The following is a 19,879-nucleotide window of genomic DNA, read 5'->3' as shown; positions in this document are numbered from 1 at the left end:
TTAATTTTTATGTTTAAGTAAAAGTTTCACAGTATTACTACCCATAAGTTTTGTATTCAATTTCTGAAACAACAATGCATAATTGATAAAATTTATACTTCATAGCTAGAAAAAATTAAGCTTAAATTTATCAATAAAAATTAGACCATAATTTATTTGATATAAGATAAAAGACAACTATTTAGAACAAAATATTTATATTTATTAATATATCTAAAAATACTAATCACATCTAAAAATATTAATTTATACTTTTGATGTTTTAGATGCATCATCAAAACTTATCAAATCAAAATTATCCTCCAAACATTATATAAAGAAAAATACATTCTTATTCTATAAAGTAGTAAAAAAAAATAACAAATTAAAAAAAAATACTTTGACTCTCAGATCTAGACTCATAAAAAAAACATTATATAGCCTTTAATAGTATAAAAATAATTATAAAAAATAATTATTGATATTAATTTAAGCTTTTGACAATTAAAATTATAAATTTATGTTTAATTTTTAATTTTTTATTATTGTTATCTTAATCCTTTGTAAAATACGTTTTGCATTTTTAGAATATAATGTCTGTGCAGTGAAATTCTTTTCTATTATTATTATTATTATTATTATTATTATGAATTTGTCATCCTTAACGTGTGTATTATTTTTAAATTCTTTCATAACGAATGAGAATTAGAATTATATCAATTAATATAATCACTAAAAGAAATATCGTTAAAATTGATGGCCAAATCGACAGCTAAGCTGTCGATAATATTAAAAATTGACGGCAAAATCAACGGCAGAAGTAGTCGCTATTAAGCTTGTTAATTTTTCAAAAGTCCAATAAAATCGACGGCTTGACAAGCTGTCGATAATAATCTAATAAAATTGACAGTTTTTTCGTCTATAATAGGAGTTTGAAAAATTTGCCTGCTTAATAAAATCGACAACTTTACCGTCGATATTATTATATAAAATCGACAATAGTTTTGTCGATATTTGATTCAATAAAATCGACAAAAGAGCCGTCTATTTAATTATTTAGATACCGATAAATTCTTTGTCTGTATTTTTTTGTCTATTTTAAATTTAAAAAGCGACAATGCTGCCGTCGATTTTAATATTTATATTTTTTTAATTATTTTTTCTATTTAAAAAATAGTAAACAATTAATACAAATAAACCTTTAAATATAGAAATAGAATGTATACAAAATATTAGATAAATAAATTTCTAAATATAAAAATAAAATTTATACTAAATATTAGATAACGAGTTTACAAACTTATCAAAATAATAAATAATTCTCTAGCATAAAGACTCAGGACAAAATAAATAACTAAACTTAGACTTATATTCGTTTAAATTCAATCTACTAATAATACAAAATATTCAAAGCAAAGGTTTGTAGCCTCTAAATACTTGTTCAAGCCAACAATGAATTGGCTCCTCCTAAGCAAGGAAAAAGCTTTTGTCAACAATCATCAACTAAATTTACCTAACAGAAATAACACAACAGTTTTCTTAATCATTTTTTGCAACTAATATGATGTCTACCTTGACTTGTAATATACAACAAAAAGAGTTTGAGTTGCAACATCATGATATGCAGTTGCGAGTACTCCAAGATGCATGCTTTGACTGGAAATCACAGATGAAGGCATGCTGCTTGGCTGAGGAGTACTACGCCTCAGTTCAACACGTAACTCTCCGTTGTGTCCTCTATACACAAAATCTATTTAGATTAAGCCTTGTATTGTAGAGGAGATAAATTTTCTAAATCATATGAAGAAAACATGAAATTTAATCCTCAGAAACACAAAGGGGTCTCCAGCGACTAATCTCTTCGAAGCTACAAAAGTACTCCATCCAGTTGTGATCAAGTGCCTGCGTGACTGACCTGGTTAGAGAAACATTAAGCCAATTAAAAGCAAAGAACAAAAAACCAGAGAACTCAAATAAAAATTCATTGTGTCCTTTACCTCTAACTATATGCTTAAAGCCCCATTCGTAACCATGAAGATCCTTGGCGACCAATTCCTGAGTTGGGATTGGCTGAGACATGTCTTAAAAGAAATCCAAACACACTTTAAGATTTCTTTAGGACATTTATCAAACATCAAGGTAATTTTGAATTGAAAACCAACAAGATTGAATTTACCAAAGCTGGAAGGAATTTGGTGGCTATGAACCTAAATTTGCTGTTGCTATGAGATTAGCATGTATTAAAAGGTAAAACATAAAATTAAAGAAAAGCATTAGATGCCAAGCACCTTTTTCTAACACATACAGTTTCTACTACAAGATAGAGATGTCTGTGAACACTAAATAAAAAAAAGGCTCAATCAGATGCAGAAAAGAAAAGGATAAAAGAATGTGAACATTTTATATGAATGAGTTAATACTAAATAATTTTGAATGAAGACTAAGCTAAAAGCTTCAGTGCATCTTCTTAGTTCTTACTTACTAACCCAAATGGCCCCACAGCCCCCAAATAACGTGGTCTTTAACAAACACGTCCCCACCAATATGATATTCCACTCCCCCTCCCCTTATTTATAAAGCTTAAATCTCCCTCCAATTGCAAACAGAACATAACAGAACAGATATGCTTTGTGGTCACCAGACTTTTTTTATCTTTCCTACTTATATCTCACTTCTCATGTTTGTTCAATGTTTTACATTTTTTTCAATAATCATACCAGGTACTTATTTTCAAAACAAAGATAACAGGTAATATTGTGAGCTGATATTCATGCCTTTTTTTATTATTCAACAAGTTTATGTAAGAGTCTTGAATAAAAACACTAAACACATGAACCAACAAAATACAATATTCAAAAATGATGCTAGCATGAATGTCTACAATAATGACAGCAAAAAACTTTATCGAAGAATGACCTCGTAGAGGACCAAACCTCTGACATTAACATCACACCATAGTTTTAGCTCTTAAAATAAAATGGAACCAGAATAAACATGACCAGGATTTCTTGATTTAGAAAACAGCATATTGAAATTAGGTCATAGTTTACACCTGAAATAGAGGATTTCTAAATGAAACTGAAGTTGGCTTTGAAAAGACCTTAAGTTATGTGTACGCATGAGGCATGCATACGCACGGTTTGCGAAATTCCAAAACATGCGTACGCATGAGGCATGCATACGCACAATTTGAGATTCATGAGTACGCATAAGGCATGACCATGAAATGCTCCAAACTCCATTTCTTCATGAATTCTCCGCTTTGCATGCTTTTTCTTCACTTTTTCAATCTAGTCTTTGCCTCCTTAGCCTGAATTCACTCAAAAAATACATCAAGGTATCGAATAGAATTAAAGTAAATTAAATTTATCAATTTAAGAGCTTAAAAAATATGTTTTTACTCTTAAACATAATTTAGAAAGAAATCACGAAATCATGCTATTTTAGTGAATAAATGTAAGATAAGTTGATAAAATCCACTCATTTCATTCCAAAAGAAACCTAAAATTGTGGTTTATCACACAGCGTGTGTTATGTTGCAATTTCCTTGGGATCCATGCGCGTCATTAATGAGAGGTGCAAAATATCTTTTTTGCCCCTTGTGTCTTATAAATACTTCACTTTTTCCCTTTCTTCCTTTTTTCGTTTTTATCACATGTTCACTTCTTTATCTTCGTCTTCCTCTATTATTTGTTTATGTAATTGTTTCCCCTTTCAAGATTTCTTTATCTTGAGGTTCTCAAAGGTCTTGCTTCAATGTCGGAGAGAATCGTTCATGGATTGCCGTTTGAAGTGCTCTTTAATTACTTTCGCACTAATCCAAGGTTGGTCCCGCATTCCAACTTTTCTTGATTTCTGCTTTTTCTCCATGTTCTTGGTAGTATTTATGTGTGAATGAATGCTGGTTTTAAAATATTGCTTGTGTTTTGCAACTTTGATTTTGGAGTTTCGCATTCTGGAATCTGATTTCGGGTTATTGAAGGATTGGGGTTTTGATTTGCTTTCTTTTATTGTTACTTGTGATTATAAACGTGGGGTTCTATATTGTCCCTAAATGATGCCATTTTCATATAGGAGATGGCCTCATTTCCATATGTGAGAGCAATTGCATAACTGTCTGTGCTCTGAGAGGGTTTCACAATGTTGACCCGACCTCTTTTGAGTTTGTGAATGCCTGTGTTGCTTCTTTTTACATTCGAGATGTTAGTGTTGACCTTTTAAATTGACCCAATCTTATAATTGCTTGTCTTATTTTGTTTGATTTGTAGTGATGGATTTCTATTTTGTTGTATTGTTGGTGTATCTTGTATATCTCGTTCAGTAGTTCACAATATGCCATCTAAGGTTCCATTCGACTTGAAATGTATAGATTTAACTGTTCTTACCCCCTTTCCCTGTGATTGATAACAAATATGCCTATGCCTTTTGCAGACATCATAGGTTATGTTTGAGTCGAAAGGATGAGAGAAACTACGAGATTGTTGTTGTTGACCCTGAGGAGAGGGTCTGCTTTTCCCGACTTGATAGGTCAGAGCGGCATTTCATATATGTCTATGATTATTTTTTCATGAAGTTAGGGGTTACCTTTCCTTTTTTCCGAATTTGAGTCCGAATTCCTTAAATTCTATAACGTTACCCCTACCAAATTGCATCCCAATTCTTGGGGTTTCTTAAATATATCAAATTCTTTGTCAGGAACTAGATGTCCAACCTTCCCTTAAAGTCTTCTTTTTATCTCTTTGTGCTCACCAAACCCTTTAGTTCTAAAAAACAAGGTTGGCTTTCTTTCTGTGCTATTCAGGGTAGGAAAGTTTTTGCTATTTTTGATGAATTCTTCCACGATTTTAAAAATTACTTCTTTAAGGTCTGAGATGTAGAGGGTGTCCAACCTTTTTTCTTGAATGATGAGGATGAACCTATTTTCCCTTTGTATTGGGAAGAAAATCCTGTAATAGTTAAGTATAACTCGTGAACCACCCTAATATACAAATCCTTATGCTCAAGTCATAAGTCAACGATATTAAGGTGGTACGACTCTCAAGGTGGATTGTAATATATAATATAAAATATAATTGAAAGGAAGTATTAAACTAGAAGCCTGAAAAAGGAGTAAAATAGAATCGCGAAGCGTAACACTCACGTATCAACAAAAGATAAAGCGTGTATCGATAGTGGTATAAATATAAGAATGAGATCAAAACATAATATAGATATATGATATATATAAATAGCCACTAGCTGCGACCCACGAAGTTTAGGCCGACTAGGATACAGAGTAAAAGCAGTTTGACAACAGAAGTTTCCTATCTCTCCCAAAATACATCAAGCCTCTATAGGCGAGTTCAAAAGAGTTCAATACATAATATAGGATTTTCAAATAAAGGTGGAGAGATTCTAAGTAAAATATAAAGTAGAGAACATAAAGATCTTTGCCGTCTCTCAGATGAATCACAGCTCACTTCTAAGCACCTGGACTTGTATCTGAAAAACAAGATATATATACGGAATAAGAACCCCCGACCCATGGGTTCCCAGTACAGTAAAAGTGCCAAATAAATACAATACATTGTAATAAAAACTTACTAAGGATCCTAAACTTCCTTTCACCCAACATTCATCCTATATTCTCGCTAATCCATAAATAGGCAACTGTCATAAGGGGATGCTAAATCTAATTCCGCTCTCTCATGTTTCCCAACCTTCCAACTCTCCAACAAATTGAATCATAAGTCAAATCATCACCAGTTATTCTGTCTCAGCAATTCTATATCAATACTTCATATCCTTACTTAGAGCAAGTGAAATTACTTCACTACGTGACCCAGGGAGCTTAAATTACCTCATTCAATAATCATCATTTTAAATTAATCATATCATCATTCCATTTCCACAAGAACAGCTTCAGCGTCAACCAACACCAGCATGAGGGACTTCTCAGTTGTACAAACACAAGCAATACAGGCAAGTAATACACAATAAGGTACATGTAGAATAAGTAGCACATAATCAGGTAACATAGCATATATGATATAGCAATCCAAAACAAATAGGCAAACCGAAACAATTCAAGCATATGCAAATGATGTATGCCTGCACTATGGCTGATGATATCATCTGTCGGTTATAAAGCCAACCCGACAAATCCTGGTAGGTAACCGTGGACGGAACACCAAACACGGAGCAAGTGGGACAATGCCGTAACCCTTGCATCTTACCCGCGTACCCGGAGCAGGGGACAACGTCATCACTGCCTCTTACCCAGGCGGTGTTAGAGTTTTCGACCCAGAGCAAGTGGTAATAGAACACAGCCATTGCATCTTACCCGAAGTCTCGAACTCTCCCAGAGCAAGTGGATAACACTACTGCATCTTACCCGAATTCACATTCAGAAACACATTTTCATTATCATTACAATTCATTTTCATACATCAATTCATTCATAATTCATACCCGGAGCAAGTGGAGAACACCACTGTATCTTACCTGGTGTCCTTGTCTCTTACCTGGAGCAAGTAGATAACACCACTGCATCTTACCCAGAGGCACATCACAATCAAATTCAAGTTTATTTTCATTATTATTCTACTTCCATCATAATTATTAATTTATTAATTCATTTTCCATACATTCCCAACGTCTCTACACTTCTTAATCATATACCCGGAGCGAGTGGTCATTTCCACGGCCTCTTACCCGATACCTCTATCTCATTCAATCATATGCATACATACTCCACCATAAACCAATATTTATCACAGCCATCCGGCTCACAATATAATACACAACCAGCTATAATTCACTAACAAACACGGCCATTCGGCTCATGGCGTACACAGCACTCCCACTATCATCCTTAGCAACTCATACAATAATCATTACTCATCATTCATTATTGATTCTCACTTTACTTCATCCACAAGTTACCACATGTCCTAGCTTCTTTTCTTTAATAGGCATACTATAAAGATTTAGGACTTAGAGGATGAAAATGGAGGCTTAGAAGTCTGAAATTCGGCTTTAAAAACTCAAAATCAACTTTTGCTAAAAACAGGGTCACGCGTGCGCGTCACCCACGCGCACGCGTGGAAACCGAAAAGAGGAACTGACGTGCGAGCGTCTTCCATGCGCACGTATAGGAAGCAAAGAGGTAGCGCGACGCGTACGTGTCAGTCACGCGTATGCGTGGGTGCGTTTTGTGCTCCTTGCACAAAACCAGCACAGTAACAGCGCAACTCTCTGGATTTTCTACTGGGCACTCGCATCAATACAGCAACGCGTAAGCGTCGGCCAGGCGCACGCGTGAGAGAGTAAAAAATCACGAGTGACGCATGCATGTCGGCCATGCGTGCGAGTCGGAGTACGTTTTCTTAAAAAATTTACTATGTCTGAAAAGCTGCAGAATTTCATTTTTAAAGCTCAAACTTCCGCCACACATAACTTCTTCTTCAAAATTCCATTTTCAACAATTTCTGAATCGTTGGAAAGATCGTTGAATGAACTTTCATAAAAATTCAATTTTGAAGAATTTCTAACCCCGAGAACTGAGTTACGGACTGCCGAAGTTGGTCAAAAATAAGTTTTTATCCAAAAATAGAAGTCACCAATTTTTCCAATATTCACAAGCCAAATTTATTTTCACTCATCCAAATGACCACAACTCAACCACATTCACACAATTACACTTAATCAAATCCAAACCTACCTCATATACACAATTCAATTCAATTGTGTCCCCTTCCACTCCTAAATTCCTAATTTCTTATTATTCAATAATCAAACCAATTATTCACACATTCAATATCTAAAATCTATCAAATCTCTTGTATCATCATACAATACACACATCAACTTACCTTTCTTACCTCTTTCTGGCCTCCGGCCCAAATTCACAATTTAAATGCATATTCCACAAACCAATATTCACTATCCAATTCATCAAATCCTCAACACACCAAACATACAACATCACACAATTCTCAATCCAATCATAAATTTACATTACATATCAACTATGCATATTAGTACCAACCATTTACACAATCCAAACTTAATCCTAGGGGCATCTAGCCTAGGAATTCTCATCACACCACACAGTACTTAAATGAAACTTAAATCGCACCTCTTGGAGCCAAACTAATTGAGCTTCTCTGAAAGTCTCCACCAATCTTAGCTCCAAGCCTCACCAAAGCTCCACAAGCAAAACCAACTTCCCAATTGTACACCAAAATCAACCAATACTCTAACATAACCAATTTCACACTTACAATCAACCTAGGGTTCATGAAAATGATAAATCACAAGGGTTGGGGAGTTTTTTACCTTAACTCACTGAAATTTATGATGAATGTCACCCATGCCTCATACTAGAGCACCCCTAAACAACAAAAATCACAAGATTTTTTCAAAATCCAAACCAAATTCGAAATACAAGAGGAAAAAAGAAACTAGGCATAGGAGAGTTAAATGCTCACCACAAAACTTAGATAGACTTGAAGAGGAGGATAAGAGGGACGCGTAGCCACAAACGGCTCGTCAATCGGAACTCTGTAACTCAAGTTATGGTGGTTTGAAAATTGAAATTGAAGTTGGAACCCTAACCTCTCACCTCTGTTCCATTTCAGCGTGTTTCTCATGAAAATGGGGGGTTGTGGCTGCTGAATGGCCTTAATAAGGCTATATATATGTTGGGTCTTTGGTCCACTTGGGTCCGGTTCACTTGGTTTAGTCCGTTGGCCCAACTTTGGGCCAAAAGCTTCAATATTAGAGTTTTAAATCGTATTTTAAATATTTCTATCTTCCCAAATTATAAATTCTTATTTCTTAAAATTATTCACTTCTAATTAATTTTCTCAGCCACAGTACCGGACAGATTGTAGCCAGTACTGCCGGTTAAATTTTCAGTGCGCATTTTTATTCAGAAAAACTATATTTTCCGACTCAGAAAAATTTACTGAGTCCAAATATCATATTTAAATTATCAAATTCTGATTGCTAAATTTTCTAACCATATTCGCTCCTATTTAATTTATTATTTAATTAGTTACAGTTTGATTGGGTTTTACATTCAACCCATCTAAATAGGAATTTTGCCCACAAAATTCAAATTCAGTTGCCTGAAAATAAGTGAGGGTAGTCTGTACCCATTTCCAGCTCAAGTTCTCGGGTGTGCTCCTCAACACCGGATCGACTCCATGCCACTTTGACTAATGAAACCTCTTTTCCATGCCACTGTTTAATACTCGTGTTGCCAATTCTGACCGGATTCACCGGAAGCGTCAAATCTTCCTTTAACTGAACCGATTCAGGTTCTAACACATGGCTAGCATCAGGAGTATACTTCCGAAGCTGTGACACGTGAAATATGTCGTGCAGGTTCGAAGGATGTGGTGGTAGAGCCATCCGATACGCCACCGGTCCAATCCTCGATCTCTTCTCGACTTCCTTTCTTATCATCATGCATCCGCATCACCTTATAACTTTAGTCCTACCTAGGGGCAACTTACAGTCTTATTCATTTTCCCGGCTTGTTTAGCCATAATACCTCCTTGGCGACCAGTATTCTACTAAATAATTAATATAATAAACGAACTCATCCTTCTACAAACTTTATGTCCACGCATCCATATCGAACTCAAGCTTCTAAAGAACTAAGAAGCATATTTTTCTGGTTAGTCTAACTCTATCCATTGAAGAAAAATCAAGACTATTATTCTAGACTCTTGGGACAGCACCCTGCTATCTTGTCACGTGGTTTCATATCGCGAAAAGTTTAGGCATGAGCTAACTCTCTTGACGAGATCATTCTAGAGATCCTAGTCTTTAATTTGGATTAAGTTTTACTGCATTTTGATTAGAATTGAATTTGATAACAACTTTGAAAATCTGCTGCTGCACCCATAAGAATTCAGGAAACAGCAGACAGTTTTATTTTTGTAAAATCCATAGTAAATTCGATTCTAATTTGTTGCTTCTATATTTTGGTGAAGATATACTCAACATCCCTAAGTTTTAGAACGAACAAGTTTCAGGTTCATATAACTTAATTTGATTAATTAATTATCAATTGAAAGTCATGCTTTGTTTTCATAAATCAGTTCCGAATTTTCAGCAAGCAACCCAGCTTCCAAGTGACTTAATTAAGTCTACGAAATAGATATGGACATGAAACTTGTACTCAATTAAAGTAGAATTACAGATCTTCAAAATCCTTTTGGTAGCAACTAAAAATGTCAAATAAATTAAAAGTTCTAGTGGCTAGAAGTTGATACTGCAGAATCCGAAAACCAGAAAATTCTACAGCAACCACTAAGTTTCAAAAATTCATATCTTCCAAACCACTTGGCCAAATTCCTTGAAATTTTTATAGAGAAATCTTGACTTCTTGAAGTTTAGTAGAAAAATAATTTTGGATGGAAAATTATGTCTAGATTGCTCCCAGTTTTTATTTTAAGTTTTTGCCAAATATGCAGAAAATTCTTCATTAAGCAATTTAACAACCCTTCATACCAAATTTTACATTTAAACCTAAAATTCCTCAAAAACCAAAATTTTAACTTTCTTTTGAGTAATCAAAGTTGCCAAAATGATTAGTACAATCTCAGGAGTTTAGACTCATCCCAGAGGAAACGAGATTCATGCAAATCAAGACTAGGACTGGGAAGTTGATCTATTCATTATTCAAGAAGAAATTTAAAGTAGAATTCTAAGGTAAGTCTCAAAGGAGAAACTAGGTCGACCCGTGCAGATTCGTTGATGCGCTCTGATTTATTCGTCTTCACAAATTTGTCATTTGATGTCACTACCCCACGTAGCACTCTTACGTTAGTTCTAAGTTAATTACTTTAAATCCTAATTTGTCACTTCTATCTTAAGTACAAATAAACACAATGTCACAACATTCTATAGCGTAATTAAAATTAAATTAGCGGTTTCACAATTACCTCCACCCCATGGTGACTGACCGGCACCCTGAGTTCCCCTTGTGGACAGTTCATAGACATGTGCCCAAGACGACCGCACATATAACATAAGCCCGAACCAAAACGACACAGCTTATTCGGGTGATAGCTTTTGCATTTCTGACAACTTGAATCATCTGAAGTAGCCGCTGACTGTTTTCCTCTAATATTTCCTCGGCGACCATCATTCGTACCAGAATTATTCCTACCTTGGGGAAATTGTTGTGCGTTTCCTCTTCTCTTGAATTCTTGGACCCTTGATGCAAAGTTCTGATTATGTTCCCTTCGGTGAAAATCCCGGCTATCATCCCTCTCGATAACAGCCTTCTTTAAACATTCATCCGCAACCCTACTCTTGTTTACCAAATCTAAGAAAACTCTGATCTCCATCGGACCCACTGAACTCAGTATATCACTCTGGAGTCCTCTTTCATATTTAATACCCTTCCATTCCTAAAAGTCTCCCGAAACACCCTGACAAATCCTGAAAAATTGACACAATTCCTCAAATTTGTTTGTGTATTCGGCTACAGACTTTTAACCTTGCTTCAGCTACAACAATTCAAGTTCCTTAGCTATCCTGACCAAGTTGGGGAAGTACTTTTATAAAATTCCAACTGAAAAGCATTCCAAGGTATTGTAACATCGTCTTGCTACAGCAGGCGTCGCGTACCCTGCCACCAATACTAGGCTTCACCCGTTAACTAATAAGTTGCAAACTCAACACGATTTTTAGGAACTTGTTGTGCTTGTAACGCCTGTTCCATCACTTAGACCAGTTATCTGCCTCTGTGGGGTTCGTCGTCCCTCCAAAGATGGGCGGGTTTATGGTGTGGTATTTTATAACCCACACTTACTAACCGGCAAGTGCACCGGGTCGTACCAAGTAATACCTTACGTGAGTAAGGGTCGATCCCATGAGGATTGATGGATTAAGCAACAATAGCGTTTGATAGGATTAGTTAGACAAGCAGAAAAGTGTGTTGGATGTTCGATAAGTTGAAAATAAGACAGGCACACAGTAAATAAGTTGGAAATAAAATATTAGAGAAACAGTTAAGGTTTTAGAGTTATCTATTTCCTGAATTGACTTTTCTTACTAACTAATTTAATTATGTAGGATTTAATTTATGGCAAACTATATGTGACTAGACCTTAATTCCTTAGACCTTCCTAGTCTCCTCTAAAATTCATTAACTGCCAATTCCTTGGTCAATTAATTCCAATTAGAGGGTTATAATCAAATTTCAGTTTAATGCCACAAAAACTCTAATTACCCAAAAAATAAAAGGATTATATGTCACGTATCCTGTTAAATTCAGATAATTAAAATTTAGGAGAATTTGTTTTCAAGCTATTGTTCTTGTATAGAGCTTTTCCAAGTTATACAAGAACTCAAATAGAAAGAGGGTCATACTTCCATTCCACCCAAATTCATAAGATAAAGAACGAAAACAATTCTTAAATATAAATCCAAAACATAAATTAAAATAGAAAAAGTAATAAAATCAATCCATACAAATAGACAAAGCTCCTAACCTTAACAATGGAGGAGTAGTTGCTCATGGTTCAGAGTAGAAAACTAGGATTTAGGTAAACTGTTCTTGATCTGAATGTACAGAGTTTCAATCTGATGGCATCAGATCCTTTTTTATAACTAATCCTAATTAATTAAAAATCTAATATCTAAAAATAACATAATATATTTTTCTAAAAGATAGGATTTAAATTTAAATCAGAATTAACTAACTATCATCAAGTCTTCAATTGATGGATGGGAACTGATGAGCGGATAATTTATACGCTTTTTGGCATTGTTTTTATATAGTTTTTAGTAAGTTTAAGCTACTTTTAGGGATGTTTTCATTAGTTTTTATGTTAAATTCACATTTCTGGACTTTACTATGAGTTTGTGTGTTTTTCTGTGATTTCAGGTAAATTCTGACTGAAATTGAGGGATTTGAGCAAAACTCTGAAGAAGGATGACAAAAGGACTGCTGATGCTGTTGGAATCTGACCTCCCTGCACTCGAAATGGATTTTCTGGAGCTACAGAACTCCAATTGGCGCGCTCTCAACGGCGTTGGAAAGTAGACATCCAGGGCTTTCCAGCAATATATAATAGTCCATACTTTATTCGAAGAATGACGACGTAACTTGGCGTTGAACGCCAAGTACACGCTGCTGTCTGGAGTTAAACGCCAGAAAAACGTCATGATCCGGAGTTGAACGCCCAAAACACGTCATAACCTGGAGTTTGACGCCAAGAAATGCCTTAGCACGTGAATTCATCAAGCTCAGCCCAAGCATACACCAAGTGGGTCCCGGAAGTGGATTTATGCATCATTTACTTACTCATGTAAACCCTAGTAGCTAGTCTAGTATATATAGGACATTTATCTATTGTATTAGACATCTTTGATCTCAGTTTTGTTTTATTCTTCATCTTAGGGGATCATTGATCATGTTAGAGAGGGCTGGCCATTCGGCCATGCCTGAACTCTTTGCTTATGTATTTTCAACGGTGGAGTTTCTGCACACCATAGATTAAGGGTGTGGAGCTCTGCTGTACCTCAAGTATTAATGAAATTCTATTATCTTTTATTCAAATCTCTATCTTATTCTTATTCCAAGATATTCATTCGTACCCAAGAACATGATGAATGTTATGAGTCAGATTACCCTCATTATCATTCTCACTTATGAACGCGCGTGATTGACAACCACTTCCGTTCTACATGCAACAAAGCTTGAATGCGTATCTCTTAGATTCCCCAACAGAATCTTCGTGGTATAAGCTAGATAGATGGCGGCATTTATGAGGATCCGGAAAGTCTCACCTTGTCTGTGGTATTCCGAGTAGGATCCTGGGAATCCGGAAAGTCTCACCTTGTCTGTGGTATTCCGAGTAGGATTCCGGTAATGAATGACTGTGACGTGCTTCAAACTTTAACCTGCTGGGCGTTGGTGACAGACGCAAAAGAGGGATTCTATTCCAATAGGAGCGGGAACCAACCGGTGATTAGCCGTACTGTGACAGAGTGCGTTAGCATAGTTTTCACTGCGAGGATGGGATGTAGCCATCAGCCATGGGTGATGCCTCCAGACTGGTTAGCTGTGCGAGTGACAGCCGCACAGGATATTTCCCCGTGAGGAATGAAAGTAGCCACAGTTGATGGTGAACCCCTATACAAAGCTTGCCATGGAAAGGAGTAAGAAGGATTGAGTAGAAGGAGTAGGAGAGCAGGCGTCCGAGAGCTCTACAGCATCTCCATCCGCTTATCTGAAATTCCCACTAATGAATCTGCATAAGTGTTCTATCCCTTTTATTATTTCTTCTTTTTATTATTAATTATTCGAAAACCCATAAACCATTTTTAATCTGCCTAACTGAGATTTGCAAGGTGACCATAGCTTGCTTCATACCAACAATCTCTGTGGATTCGACCCTTACTCACGTAAGGTTTATTACTTGGACGACCCAGTACACTTGCTGGTTAGTTGAACGGAGTTGTGAATTCAATCAGTGCCATAATAGAGCTTTCATTCAAAATCCAAAGAACGCATGATCACAATTTCGTCCACCAAGTTTTTGGCGCCGTTGCCGGGGATTGTTCGAGTATGGACAACTGACGGTTCATCTTGTTGCTCAGATTAGGTAATTTTCTTTTCAAAAAATCTTTTTCAAAAATTTTTATTTTCTTTTTCGTTTTCTTTAAAAATATTTTCGAAAAAAAATTAATAAAAATACAAAAAAATTAGAAAATCATAAAAATAAAAAATATTTTGTGTTTCTTGTGTTAATTTTTAAGTTTGGTGTCAATTGCATGCTTTTAAAATTTTTCTTGCATTTTTTTTCGAAAACCCCATGCATTCATAGTGTTCTTCATGATCTTCAAGTTGTTCTTGACAAGTCTTCTTGTTTGATCTTGATGATTTCTTGTTTTGTGTCTTTTGTTGTTTTCCATGTGCATTTTTGCATTCATATTTTCCATGCATTAAAGATTTTTAAGTTTGGTGTCTTGCATGTTTTCTTTGCATCAAAAATTTTTCAAAATTATGTTCTTGATGTTCATCATGATCTTCATAGTGTTCTTGGTGTTCATCTTGACATTCATAGCATTCTTGCATGCATCTTGTGTCTTGATCCAAAATTTTCATGTTTTGGGTCATTTTTGTGTTTTTCATTCAAAATTTGATTTCAAAAATATCTTTTCCTTATTTCCCTCCAAAATTTCGAAATTTTGGGTTGACTTGGTCAAAAATTTTCAAAATTAGTTGTTTCTTACAAGTCAAGTCAAAATTTCAATTTTAAAAATCTTATCTTTTCAAAATCTTTTTCAAAAATCATATCTTTTTCATTTTTTATATAATTTTCGAAAATTTCAAAAATTATTTTTCAAAATATTTTCAAAATCTTTTTCTTATCTTTTTATCAAATTCTCGAAAATTAATTAACAAGTAATGTGATTGGTTCAAAAATTTGAGTTTGTTACTTTCTTGTTAAGAAAGGTTCAATCTTTAAATTCTAGAATCTTATCTTGTAGTTTCTTGTTAGTTAAGTAATTTTAAAAAATTAAATCTTTTTCAAATATATCTTTTTATCTTTTTATCTTATCTTTTTCAAAAACTTTATCTTTTTCAAAATTTGATTTCAAAATATCTTATCTAACTTCTTATCTTCTTATCTTTTTCAATTTTGATTTCAAATCTTTTTCAATCAACTAACTAACTTGTTGTTTGTTTCTTATCTTTTTCAAAACCACTTAACTACTTTTCCCTCTTCTATTTTCGAAAATATCTCTCTCTTTTTCAAAAATTCTTTTTAATTAATTAATTGTTTCATGTTTTAATTTTAATTACAATTTACCTCTAATTTTCGAAAATTACTAACCCTTTTCTTAAAATTATTTTCGAATTCTCTCTTCTCTCTTCTTCTTCTATTTAATTATTTAATTACTAACACTTCTCTTCACCTATCTTCATCCAAAAATCCGAACCTCCTTCTTCTTTCTTCTACCCCTTTCTTCTTCTACTAACATAAAGGAATCTTTATACTGTGACATAGAGGATTCCTCTTTCTTTTCTTGTTTTCTTCTCTCTTTCTTATGAGCAGGAACAAGGATAAAGGCACTCTTGTTGAAATTGATCCAGAACCTGAAAGGACTCTGAAGAGAAAATTAAGAGAAGCTAAATTACAACAATCCAGAAACAACCTTTCAGAAATTTTCGAACAAGAGAAGGACATGGCAGCCGAAAATAATAATAATAATAATGCAAGGAGAATGCTTGGTGACTTCACAAAGCCAACATCCAAGTTTGATGGAAGAAGCATCTCCATTCCTGCCATTGGAGCCAATAACTTTGAGCTTAAGCCTCAACTAGTTGCATTAATGCAACAAAACTGCAAGTTTTATGGACTTCCATCTGAAGATCCTTATCAGTTTTTAACTGAGTTCTTGCAAGTCTGTGATACTGTAAAGACGAATGGAGTTAATCCTGAAGTCTACAGACTCATGCTTTTCCCTTTTGCTGTAAGAGACAGAGCTAGAATATGGTTGGATTCACAACCTAAGGATAGCCTGGACTCCTGGGATACTTCTTGGATAAATTCTTTCCTCCTCAAAAGCTGAGCAAGCTGAGAGTGGATGTTCAAACCTTCAAACAAAAAGATGGTGAATCCCTCTATGAAGCTTGGGAAAGATACAAGCAGCTGACCAAGAGATGTCCATCTGACATGTTTTCAGAATGGACCCTATTAGATATATTCTATCATGGTCTCTCTGAATTTTCGAAAATGTCACTGGACCATTCTGCAGGTGGATCTATCCACCTGAAGAAAACGCCTGAAGAGGCTCAAGAACTCATTGACATGGTTGCAAACAACCAGTTCATGTACACCTCTGAGAGGAATTCCGTGAATAATGGGGTACCTCAGAAGAAAGGAATTCTTGAAATTGATGCTCTGAATGCCATATTGGCTCAGAACAAAATGTTGATTCAACAGGTCAACATAATCTCTCAAAATCTGAATGGATTGCAACATGCATCCAACAGTACTAGAGAGGTAGCTTCTGAAGAAGCTTATGATCCTGAGAACCCTGCCATGGCAGAGGTTAATTATCTGGGTGAACCTTATGGAAACACTTATAACCCATCATGGAGAAATCACCCAAATTTCTCCTGGAAGGATCAACAAAAACCTCAACAAGGTTTTAACAATGGTGGATGCAATAGGCTGAATAATAGTAAGCCATATCCATCATCTTCTCAGCAACAGACAGAGAACTCTGAACAAAATAATTCTAATTTAGCTAATATAGTCTCTGCTCTGTCAAAAGCCACTTTCAGTTTCATGAATGAAACAAGATCCTCCATTAGAAATTTGGAGGCACAAGTAGGCCAGCTGAGTAAGAAAGTTATTGAAACTCCTCCCAGTACTCTCCCAAGCAATACAGAAGAAAATCCAAAAGGAGAGTGCAAAGCCATTGACTTAGTCAACATGGCCGAATGCATCAAGGAGGAGGAGGACGAAAATCCTGGTGAGGAAGACCTCCTGGGACGTTCCTCAAGCAAGAAGGAGTTTCCTATTAAGGATCCTGAGGAATCTGAGGCTCATACAGAGACCATAGAGATTCCATTAAATCTCCTTCTGCCATTCATGAGCTCTGAAGAATATTCATCCTCTGAAGAGGATGAAGCTGTGACTGAAGAGCAAGTTGCTTAATATTTAGGAGCTATCATGAAACTGAATGCCAAGCTGTTTGGTAATGAGACTTGGGAAAGTGAACTTCCCCTGCTCATTAGTGAATTGGAAACTTGGATTCAGGAAACTCTACCTCAAAAGAAACAAGATCCTGGCAAGTTCTTAATACCTTGCACCATTGGCACCATGAGCTTTGAAAAAGCTCTATGTGATCTTGGGTCAGGAATAAACCTTATGCCACTCTCTGTAATGGAGAAACTGGGGATCATTGAGGTACAACCTGCCTTGTTCTCATTACAATTGGCAGATAAATCCATAAGACAAGCTTATGGAATGGTAGAGGACGTGCTAGTAAAGGTTGAAGGCCTTTACATCCCTACTGATTTCATTATCCTAGACACTAGGAAGGATGATGATGAATGCATCATCCTAGGAAGACCTTTCCTAGCCACAGCAGGAGCTGTGATAGATGTCAACAGAGGAGAGTTAGTCCTTCAATTGAATGGGGAATACCTTGTGTTTCAAGCACATAGAAATCCCTCTGTGACAAAAGAGAGCAAGCATGAAGAGCTTCTCTCAATTCAGAGTCAAGAAGAGCCCACACAGTCAAACTCTAAGTTTGGTGTTGTGAGGCCACAACCAAACTCTAAGTTTGGTGTTGTGAGGCCACAACCAAACTCTAAGTTTGGTGTTCAAACCCCATATCCAAACTCTAAGTTTGGTGTTGGGACTAGACAACATTGACTTGATTGCTCTGTGGCTCCATGAGAGCCACTGTCAAGCTATTGACATTAAAGAAGCGCTTGTTGGGAGGCAACCCAATTTTATTTATCTAATTTTATTTTATTTTGTTTTGGTGTTATTTTTGTGTTTAATTAGGTATATGATCATGAGAAGTCACGAAAAAATAAAAAAAAATTAAAAACCGAGTCAAAAACAGAAGAAAAAAAAATTTTTCACCCTGGAGGACGCACGGGCCGGCGTTCAACGCCCAGAAGATGCATCTGGCTGGCGTTCAACGCCAGAACAGAGCATCTTTCTGGCGCTGAACGCCCAAAACAAGCAACATCCTGGCGTTTAACGCCAGGATGCACACACAGAGGACAATCTGGCGCTGAACGCCAGAAACAAGCTTGAAACTGGCGTTCAACGCCAGAAACAAGCATCACATGGGCGTTTAACGCCCAGAACATGCACCAATGGGCGTTTGAACGCCAGAATGGTGCATGAAGGCAATTTACACGCCTATAGGGTGAAGGAATGGTATTTCTTTTCACCTAAGGACCTGTGGACCCCACAGGATCCCCACCTCAGGATCTGTGGACCCCACAGGATCCCCACCTACCTTTTCTTTTAATCCTATTCACACTCTCCTAATCCAAATCTCATTTTCAATGTCACCCTTCCCAAAAACCTTCACCAATCACCTCAATTCCTCTTCCCAATTACCCCATGCACCATTCACATCAACCTCCTCTTCCCCATAAACCCCACCTACCCCCACTACATTCAAATTCAATTTCCCACCCTTTCCCACCCAAAATGGCCGAAACCTACCCTCCCCCTCCTATAAATACCTCTCCTTTCTTCCTCATTTTCACACAACACAAACCCTTTCTTCTCTAAATAGCCGAACCCCCTCTTCTCCTTCTCTACCCAAATTCTCTTCTTCTTCTTCTACTCTTCTTTTCTTTTTTGCTCGAGGACGAGCAAATTTTAAGTTTGGTGTGGTAAAAAGCCTAGCTTTTTATTTTTCATTCACCATCAATGGCACCCAAGACCGGAGTTTCCTCAAGAAAAGGAAAAGGGAAGGCAAAAGCTTCCACTTCCGAGTCATGGGAGAAGGAGAGATTCATCTCCAAAAGCCACCAAGACCACTTCTATGATGTTGTGGCAAAGAAGAAGGTGATCCCCGAGGTCCCTTTCAAGCTCAAAAAGAATGAGTATCCGGAAATCCGATATGAAATTCAAAGAAGAGGGTGGGAAGTCATAACCAACCCCATGCAACAAGTCGGAATATTGATGGTTCAAGAGTTCTATGCTAATGCATGGATCACAAGGAACCATGATCAAAGTATGAACCCGAATCCAAAGAACTATCTTACAATGGTTCGGGGGAAATACTTAGATTTCAGTCCGGAAAATGTGAGGTTGGCGTTTCATCTACCCATGATGCAAGGTGATGAACGCCCCTACACAAGAAGGGTCAACTTCAATCAAAGGTTGGACCAAGTCCT

General features: G+C 36.1%; 1 long non-coding RNA gene across 1 annotated transcript; it reads right to left on the bottom strand.

Moving 5' to 3' along the window:
* Window positions 1-1,326: 1,326 nt before the first annotated feature.
* On the bottom strand, window positions 1,327-2,620 carry LOC140184597 (uncharacterized). Its single transcript, XR_011881680.1, has 2 exons — window positions 1,977-2,620; window positions 1,327-1,894 (listed from the first exon to the last, which is right to left on the bottom strand). It is a non-coding gene; the product is annotated as an uncharacterized lncRNA (long non-coding RNA).
* Between the last annotated feature and the right edge of the window lie 17,259 nt (window positions 2,621-19,879).

This window comes from Arachis hypogaea, chromosome 5 (assembly GCF_003086295.3).
Source record: "Arachis hypogaea cultivar Tifrunner chromosome 5, arahy.Tifrunner.gnm2.J5K5, whole genome shotgun sequence".
NCBI classification, from domain to species: domain Eukaryota; kingdom Viridiplantae; phylum Streptophyta; class Magnoliopsida; order Fabales; family Fabaceae; genus Arachis; species Arachis hypogaea.
Note: the sequence above shows the minus strand (reverse complement) of the source record. Positions and strands in the feature narration are given on the sequence as shown.